This window comes from Crocuta crocuta, unplaced genomic scaffold, assembly GCF_008692635.1.
Source record: "Crocuta crocuta isolate KB4526 unplaced genomic scaffold, BGI_CrCroc_1.0 scaffold163, whole genome shotgun sequence".
Taxonomy (NCBI): domain Eukaryota; kingdom Metazoa; phylum Chordata; class Mammalia; order Carnivora; family Hyaenidae; genus Crocuta; species Crocuta crocuta.
In genome coordinates this window covers 3,780,790-3,791,141 of record NW_027529533.1, presented here as the reverse complement: position 1 = coordinate 3,791,141, position 10,352 = coordinate 3,780,790, and the positions used below count along the sequence as shown (strand labels likewise).

At 35.7% G+C, this 10,352-nt stretch overlaps 1 pseudogene; it reads left to right on the top strand.

Annotated features, from left to right (window-relative positions):
- The first annotated feature begins 3,736 nt into the window (after positions 1-3,736).
- On the top strand, positions 3,737-6,643 carry LOC144229247 (glyceraldehyde-3-phosphate dehydrogenase pseudogene; annotated as a pseudogene).
- The last annotated feature ends 3,709 nt before the right edge of the window (positions 6,644-10,352 follow it).

Genomic DNA, 10,352 nt, shown 5'->3' with positions numbered 1-10,352 from the left:
GAGGACTGGATATCTTAAGTAATTTGCACTGGTCTCACAGTTAGGAAATCTAAATTTAAATATTTGAGCCCAATGTATTTGATTCTAAAACCTGAATTTCTATACAACAGATTTAATGTCATATCTACTTCTGGTTGAAATCAGTATTCCTCTGAACTAGTTAAGGTCTAAAATAACCAACATCCCCATTTTAGAAAAAGAGAACCTAAGGCAGATAAGCCCTGGAACATTTGCATCACATTTGTGTTATATCTGGTTTATACAAAAGATTAAATGTGATATCTGGGCATATTATGAAGCATAATAATAAAGTCAGTGGCAAAATAAACTCAAGAAGTAAAAAACTAACAACAACTGAAGCTACCCATGTACTTTCTCCCTCACCTCCACCTATGTATTATTCTCTTAACTTTATTTTTTTAAAATGTTTATTTTTTGAGAGACAGAGAGTGAGTAGGGGAGGAGCAGAGAGAGAGGGACACACGCAGAATCCAAAGCAGGCTCCACCCACAAACCCTGAGATCATTACCTGAGCTGAAGTCGGATGCTAAACCAACTGAGCCACCCAGGCGCTCCTTCTCTTAACTTTTAAAATGTCACCACTTAGGGGCGCCTTGGGTGGCTTAGTCGGTTAAGCGTCCGACCTTCGTTCGCTTGGGTCATGATCTCGCGGTTCGTGGGTTCGAGCCCCGCGTCGGGGGCTGACAGCCAGCTTGGAGCCTGGAGCCTGTTTCAGTCTGTGACTCCCTCTCTCTCTGACCCTCCCCTGCTCACGCTGTCTCTCTCTCCTAGAAATAAATAAAACATTTTAAAAAAATTTTTTAAAAAAGTCACCACTTATATATAAATACATCGCTTAGTTCTTTGATGGAACTTTATTAAAATATTACAAAACAGCAAGTATTCTATCGCAACTTCTTTTTTAAATCGAACTGTCCATTTCAGAGTTCATCAAAGCTCTGAGTTACATATAGCTCTGTTTATTATTTTTTACAATTTAAATATATTTTATTCTTAAAATAAACCACAGTTGGTGTGTCCATTTTCCCATCATTAAATATTTGAGATGCTCCCAGTTTTTGCTACCCTAAAAATACTGCTTGAAATATATTTTCTGGTCCTATAATAGTGTCTTGAAATTCCTAGAAGTGAACTATAGGTTGAAGGAATGAGCACAGTTTTACAAGATGCTACCAAATTTTTTTCCATAGCGGTTGCATAAATTTACATTCTCGCCAGCAGTGTCTAAGAATACCATTTATATATTCTCTTCACAAATGTTTGAAATCTTCAGCTGCCTTCCTTCCTCCTACTAATTTAGTTCATATAGTGTTTTTCTTTATGATTTTAATCTGCATTATAAATGAAGTTGAACATATTTTCATAGATTATCTATTTCTATTCTCTCTTCTGTTAAATTATTGATTATATTTTATCTATTTTCCTTTTGGGGTATTTTCTTCAGACTGATATTTGATTTTCTTATAAATTTTGAATATCTTTTACATTACTTAAAGTATTTTCTTTTTTGTGGCCTGAGGCTTTACTTTCTTTATCAATACTTTCTCAGTGAAGCATTTTTAAATTAAATTATATGTATTAATATTTTTCTTGTATTTTTTTCCTAAGAATTTAAAACTTAGCTGTAGGTCTTATTTCATTATAAACATGGTAAGCATATGATTTATTGCTCAAATCAGGTTATACTTTTTGCTACATTTTATTATGAAAATTTATAACATTAAGAAAAGTTGAAAAAACCTTATTGGGTAACATCCATTGACAGCATATACTTACCACTTAAACCCATCATCATTATTGTTTTGTCTTTTCTTTATCACTTTTCTATGAGTTAATTATTCCTTTATTCATTCATCAAACCACCTTCTTTATTAGTACATTTGAAATGTGTCCAGTGTCCATACCCATTTTTCCAAATAGCTTCACCATGAATACTATTAACTAGTACTCAATATTTATTTACAAGTTTTTTTCTTTTATGTTAAAATTGACTTCCAATGAAATTACTATATTAAAAATATATTAGTACATTAAATAATTTGGTGAGATTTGACAACTATATATATACTTGTGTAATAAAAAATACTTTAAAGATACACAATATTAACAAGACAATTCTTTCTTGCCTTTTTCCTGTTTAATCTCCACTCCCAACACCAAGAAACAACCAGCATTCTGATTTTTTCTACCATATATTAGTGTCATCTGCTCTGGAATCAAGCAGTATGGAGTCTTCTGTGTCTACTACTCATCATAGTACTTGTGAAATTTATCCCATAGTGCATAAATCAATAATATTCCATTTTTATTGCTAAATAAAATTCCACTGTATGAATATATCATAATATGTGTATCCATTCACCTATTTATTTATTTTAATGTTTATTTATTTTTGAGAGACAGAGAAAGTGTGGGTGAGGGAGGGACAGAGAGAAGGAGACACAGAATCTGAAGCAGGCTCCAGGCTCTGAGCTGTCCGCACAGAGCTCAATGTGGGGCTTAAACTCACAAACCACCAGATCATGATCTGAGCTGAAGAAGGATGCTTAACTGACTGAGCCACCAAAGCACCCCTCCATTCACCTCTTTATGTCCATATGGGTAATTCCAGTTTTTCAATATTATCGCTTTGCTCCTAAAAACATTTTTATGTAAGTCTTTAGTAGATGAGTTTTTATTTAGTTTGAGTAAACATCCCGATGCAGAATTTCTGTGCTTGAAAGTAGCTGGATAATTTTAAATAACATTAAGAAAAAATGTTCTACAGTGGTTGTACCATTTTATACATCCCACCATCAATCACTAAAAAGTTCTGGTTATTCCATGTGATTATATGAGGTCTTGAAGTTAGGTAAGAGAAGTCCTCTACTTTTCAGGATCATTTTGGATATTCTAAGTCCTTTTAATTCCATATAAATTTTAGATTCAGTTTGACAATTTCTTCAAATATACTGGCTGACCACTGGGATTGCTATTGCACTAAATACAGATCAGTTTAAGGTGAATTGAAATAATAGTAATATTGAATTTTCTGGTTGATAAAATTGTATGTCTCACAATTTCTTTGAGTCTAAACTTTATCAGTAATATTTTGTTGTTTTAATGTACATAATTTTTTATTTTTTCTAAATGTTTTGGATTTTAACACATATAATTTTTTAAATGCTTACTTATGGTTGAGAGAGAGACAGAGACAGAACACGATTGGGGGAGGGGCAGAGAGAGAAGTAGACACAGAATCTGAAGCAGGCTTCAAGCTCTGAGCTGTCAGTACAGAGCCCATTGTGGACTCGAACTCACTAACTGTGAGATCATGACTTCAGCAGAAGTCAGACGCTTAACGCACTGAGCCACCTAGATTCCCCACGTAATGCAACTGCTTTAACTTTCATTTTCCAACTTTTATTACTAGTATATAAAAGTACAGTTAATTTTTGCATCCATCAATCTTTCAAAAATACTATTAGTACAGATGGTTGTTTTATAGATTCCATAGGATTTTCTATGTAAACAATCATATCAATTCAAAAAGAAAAAGCAATCTTGGTGCTTATTTTTTCTTTTATCTGACTTATTGTAAGGTCAAATATAAGTGACATAAGTGAGTGTGGGCATCTTTCCTTTTTCTTAAACAGCTTATTGAATTATAATTTGCATATAAAGAACTGCATATATACTATATACTATGTGATGGGTTTAGACATATGTGAAAACTATGACACTATCACTACAATCAAGGGAACTGACATATCCAATACCTCCCAAACTTTCACGTGTCATCCCACCACCACCTTTTCGTGGTAAGTATTTAATGTGGGACTTAACGTCTTAACAAATTTTGTAGTGCACAATACCATATTGTTAATTATAGGCACTCTGTTATACAGCAGATTTCTAGAACTTATTTATTATGCAAAACTTTATACCACTGAATTTAAATCTCTCTACTTTGCCTGCCTCCCAATGCTGGCAAACATTATTATATTTTCTGCTTCTATGAGTTTGACTATTTTATGTACTTCATATAAATAGTCATACAGTATTTGTCCTTCTGTGATTGGCTTATTTCCCTAGCTTAATGTCTTCCAGGTTCATCCCTATTGTCATAAATAGCAGAATTTCCTTCCTTTTTTATGGCCATATAATATTCATTAAAGGTATATACCACATTTTCTTTGTCAGTTCATCTGTTTATGGTAATGTACATTATTTCCACATCGTGGCTACTATGAAAAATGCTGCAGTGAACATGGGAATGCAGATGGGTCTTTGAGATTTGGTTTCAGTTCTTTTGTATCTATGTCCTAAAGTGGAATTAATAGATCATGGGGTAGTTTTATTTTAATTTTTTGAGGGCATTCCATACTGTTTTTCATAATTATTTCACTACTTTGCATTCCTATCAAGAATATAAAGAAGTTCCAATTCCCCACATCCTTGCCCAAACTAGTAATATTAGGCGGTTTTTTCTTGATAGTCATCCTAACAGTATGGAATGACATCTTATTATGGTTTTGATTTGTATCTCCCTGATAATTAGTGATATTGAGCATCTTTTCATATACTTGTTGGTCATCTGTATATCTTCTTTGGAGAAATGTCTATTCAGTTTCTTTATCCATTTTTAAATTGGGTTATTCAATTAATTAAAAATTTTGCTATTGAGTAATAGCAGTTCCTTATATTTTGGATATTAACCCCTTATCAGATATATGGTTTACAAGTATTTTCACTAAGGAGATGAAAAACTTGTATACTAAAAACTACAAAACACTGAAGAAAGAAATTATAGAAGACACAAACAAATGGAAAGACATGCCATTTCACAGATTAGAAGAGTTAATGTTAAAACGTGCATACTACCTAATACTACAGATTCAATGTCATTATTATCAAAATCCCACTGGTATTTTGCAAAGAAGTAGAAAAAACAGCCCTGAAAGTTAAATAGAACCACAGAAGACTTCAAATAGCCAGAACATCTTGAGAAGTAAGAACGAAGCTGGAGGTATCACACTTCCTGATTTCAGAATATATTATAAAACTACAATATATAAACCAGTATGGTACTGGAATAAATATAAACATGTAGATCAACAAACAGAACTGAGAGCCCAGAAATCTATGCACATTTAGATGGTCAACTGATTTTCAACAATGGTGCTAAGAATAAAAAATGAGGAAAATACAGTCTCTGCAACAAATAGTCTTGGGAAAACTAGATATCCACATTCAAGAGAATGAAATTGGACCTATAACTTACACATACATAAAAATCAACTCAAAATGGATTAAAAATTTAAACTTAAGATCTAAATCAGTAACACTCGTAGAATAAAACATTGGGTAGAAGATTAATGACATTGGTCTCCACAGTAATTTCAGGGATGTGACACCAAAAGTATAGTCAATAAAAACATAACTAAAAAGTAGATCTACATCAAACCTAGCTTCTGTTCAGTAAAAGAAACAACAGAGCAAAAACGCAATCAATAGAAGGCTAGTGTACAACATTTTTTTATAAATACAAAATAAAAATGAAAGAATATAAAGAGACATATATGAAGAAAAGGGCCAGGTTCTCTGCTCCTCCTCATTTGACAAACAGCCATGTCTAATGCCATGCCAGCCACATTCCTGAGATATGACGGTGATGGTCAGAGTAAACAGATTTGACCACGTTGGGTGGCAAGGCTGTTTTTAGCTCTGGAAAAGTAAATATTGTTGCTATCAGTGACGCTTCATTGATCTCAACTACATGGTCTACATGTTCCAGTATGGTTCCACCCACAGCAAATTCCACAGCACAATCAAGGCTGAGAATGGGAAACTTGTCATCAATGGAAGGCCCATCTTTATCTTCCAGGAACGAGATCTGCCAACATCAAATGGGGTGATGATGGTGCTGAGTACACTGTCGAATCCACAAGGGGCTTTACCATCAGGGAGATGCTGGGGCTCACTTGAAGGGTGGGTCATCATCTCTGCATCTTCTGTTGATGCCCTGATGTTTATGATTGGCATTAATCATGAGAAGTATGACAACTCACTTAAGATTGTCAGCAATGCGTCCTGTGCCACCAACTGGTTGGCCTCTCTGGCCAAGGTCATCATGACGACTTCAGTACCTTGGATGGAACCATGACCACAGTCCATGCCATCACTGATACCCAGTAGATTGTGATGGCCTCTCTGGGAAACTGTAGCATGGTGGCTGGGCTGCCCAGAACATCATCCCTGCTTCTACTGATGTTGCCAAGGCTGTAGGCAAGGTTATCCCTGAGCTGAATGAGAAGCTCATTGGTATGGCCTTCTGTCTCCCTACCCCCAGTATGTCAGTCATGGATCTGAACTGCTGCCTAGAGGAAGCTGCCAAATATGATGACTTCAAGAAGGTAGTGAAGCAGACATTGGAAGGCTCCCTCAAGGGCATCACGGGCTACACTGATGACAGGTTATCTCCTATGACTTTAACAGTGACACCCGCTCTTTCACCTTCAATGCTAGGCTTTGCATTGTTCTCAAAGACCACTTTCTCAAAGTCATTTCCTGGTATGAAAATGAATTTGGCTAGAGCAACCAGGTGGTGGACCTTGTGGTCCACGTGACCTCCAAGGAGTAAGAGCCCCCTGGACTACCTGCTGCAGTAAGAGCAAGAGGCAGAGAGAAGCTCTCAGCTGCTGATGAGTCCTTGCCCCAGCTCATCCACCAACACACTGAGAATCACCTGACCACCATAGTTTCCATCCCAGACCCCCTGAAGAGGGAGAGGGTCTTGGAGGACAAAGTATATTGTATATTGTAAAGAAGAAGAAGGAGGAGGAGGAAGAAGAGAAAGAGGTGGAGGAGGAGAAGAAAAGGACTAGTACAATCACTGCCATAAGCAAACTCTAATAGAAACAAAATTGAATAACTAAGTGACTGAATCACATCTGACCTATAAAGAGGCAGATGCTTCTGAGGTCAGAACATACTGGTCAGCCATATCACCATAATAAAAGAATAACCTTTTGAAAGATTTTCTAAGGTACAAAATTAAAAAAAAAAATCTTTAAATGTATTATAGGGTGCCTCTTCAGAATACTTCTGATATTCCAGCATTGAAAATTAAAATTCATCTTTGCTAACTTTTCTTCACCTTCTTTACTACCATCTAAACATTTTGACCCCCAGTCTTATATGGAAACCTTAATGGCAGTGTTGATGCAACATAAATCTCATTATATGTGAACAGAAGTGACCCAGGGATGAATACAAGTTTGTATTTCTATGGTGCTCCGTAAGTGGAACTTGCCACTCAGATTCCAGAGAAGCAGAAATTTAGAAAGAAAAGACATAGCAGGGATTTAGGAAGTCAACGGGAGCAGAAACGACCTGGGGAACAAGTGAATAAGTCCTGGTAAGCAGACACTAGCCTTTGGAATTGGATATTCATCAGAGAATAGCGTAGGTAGGCCTCTGAAAGGGGAGAAATTAATGGATTAAGAGAAAACAAAACTGGCTCTGAAAGGAAAGCAGCTCTTGAGAGAGAAAGCCATACTCTGAGAAAAGACACATCTGAAGAAGTGGTAGGAGTTTGGAGTTGGTCCCAGACTTGCTGCTTTTCATCAGCTTCCAGTCTCCATTGTCTGTTAGAGAATTATGAGAAATAGAGAAGCAGGGAGCTCACTGAGGCATTTCATTGAATTCATGGATTGATACTAACATTTCTCAGGTTAAAAATATGAAGAGATGATCATTTTAATCTGTCTAACTTGCTTCAAGAGTACCACACAAGGCTAAACAGAAAAGAACCCATTATTTTTAAATTGACGAAAATCTGTAGATACAGACTAGTTTATCATTTATCTAACTGCTATTGATCAAATACTGTGTTCAGATATTTCTAGGTTTCATAATTAACATAACATTGTCACTTATTTTTTCTGCAAATAATTTTATTTACCTATATACCTAAATAAGATTATTTACAAAAAAACTGGAGTTAAGCCAATATACTCCCATGTGCCTCATCCAAATACAATTATTTATATAATATATCTACACCTGGCTAGAGAACAATGAAATAATACGTTAAAAATTGTTAAACACAAGGACACCTGGATGGCTGATTTGGTCGAGCATCCGACTCTTGATTTTGGCTAACGTCACGACCCCAGGGACATGGGATTAAGTCCTATGTTCAGCTCCACACTAAGCATGGAGCCTGCTTAGTTAAGTTTCTCTCTCTCTGCCCTTCTCCCCTGCTTTCACTCTCTCTCTCCCTCCCTCATTCTCCAAAAAAAATAGATAGATAGATAGATAGATAGATAATAGATAATAATTTGTTAAACACGAAAATTGAAAACAACTATATCTTATTCAATAGAATTACAAAAATTATAGGTACTTTTAATAAATTTTAACAAAAAGGTGTTTTATAAAATAGTAATGCATGAGAAGAAATAATATCAAGATTTAAGAATTATAGAAACAGGAAAAATAAATTTGATAGGTAAGAAAATAGAAGCTTTTCTTAAACAAAACAGATGAACATATGGGAGGAGGGAGAAAGAGAGAGGGAAACAAACCATGAGAGATTCTTAAAGACAGAGAACAAACTGAGGGTTGATGGAGGGATGGGTGAAATGGGTGATGGGTATTAAGGAGGACACTTGTAGGAATGAGCACTGGGTGTTGAATGTAAATGATGAATCATGGAATTCTATTCCTGAAACCAATATTTCACTGAATATCAACTTACTAAAATTTAAATAAAATTTTGAAAAAAAAATGTTAACTACATTCGAATTAAAAAAAAAAAAAGATACCAGCAAAACACCACAAAACCAACCAAAGATTTATTCTTAAAAGCCACAGACTCTGTGGAATATGGATAATAAAAAGCGGTAGAGCTGGGTTTTGTAATCTTGTTTTTTGAAGTCAAAAAAGACTTTGGTGAGTGCCTGGGTCACTCAGCCTGTTAAGTGTCCGACTCTTGATTTCAGCTCAAGTCATGGTCTCACAGTTCATGGGATCAAGAGCCACATGGGCCTCTGTGCTAGGTGTGAGCCTGCTTGGGATTTCCTCTCTCCCTCCCTCTCTCTCTCTCTCTCTGCCCTTCCTCTCCTCAAAATAAATAAATAAACTTTAAAGAAAAAGGATTTTGGAAAGTCGAAAAGATTTCCATGATCACATGAGCTTAGTAACTGTTGAGTTAAGCAAAATTAATCTTCTTGAGGGTTTTTCAGCGTCTTTAACAAAGAAATTAGCAGTGTTTATGATAAAAAGAGATAATAAAGCATGAGAATTCTTTCTCCTTATTTAGCTACATAATATTAACCATTAATTCATTCATTAAATAGAATGCTAATTAATATCTTTATTATTAATTAACAATTTTTGCTGGAATCACAATTTGAAAAAGACTTCTGTGAAAAGTAAGAATCACCACAGATAACAAACATTAATTAATCTTTGCAATCAAACCACGTAGCCACGAACAATGCCCATTTCTTTCTTGAACAAAAATGAGAACTCAAATACAGCAATAAATTTTATTTAACATAACCAGCTTGTGATTTCCCTCCTTAAGTGATGTTTAAATATTCTTTTTTAAGACTCAATCCTTTATTCAAAGAAACAGCTTAAATTATCATTCCTTATATTCAACGTGTTTGGGCAACACATAGTTTAAAATGTGATTCTGAAACTGAACTCAAGAGAAAAAAAATAAATAATCCCAACAAAACAACATCAGGAAACCTGACAGATCTGTGCCAGAAGTACAGCTCTTCTAGAGGCACACTATGGCCATGCTGTCCATCACTGACACTAACATGGGTCTCATCTTACCCCCGCTATCCTGCTGGGATTCACTGAGCTACTTTGGAAGCCCAGACTGGGCCTAGCTGATGAGTGGCTGCACCACAGGGGACAGTGATGCTTTGTGAGCATCCCCTACCTCATGGTGAGAGGCAAGGCTGATGCTACCTCTGGCCCCTGATTCAAAAGATTAAAGTTCTAGGTGAATCTGGGCTTTCTGAGACCAATTTCTGGGAAATGACAGAGACCACTGACTACCTCTACAAGGATTCAGAGCAGTGGAAGATGTATGATCTATTCCAGAAGTCCTCTGAAGAAGACAGAACACTTGGAGTTTCTGGAGGCAGGGAATCCTTTGACCCAAGAAGTGCTTCAAGGTCTGGAAGTGGTTCCCAGGACATGGGAGACATACTATAGAAGAGTGCATTGATGGTGCTCCACCCAAGAAGTGGAATTTGAATTTTTTTTTATAAGTGGACAGCTTTACCTCTCCCTTACAAAAGGGGAAAAATAAATCACATAATTAA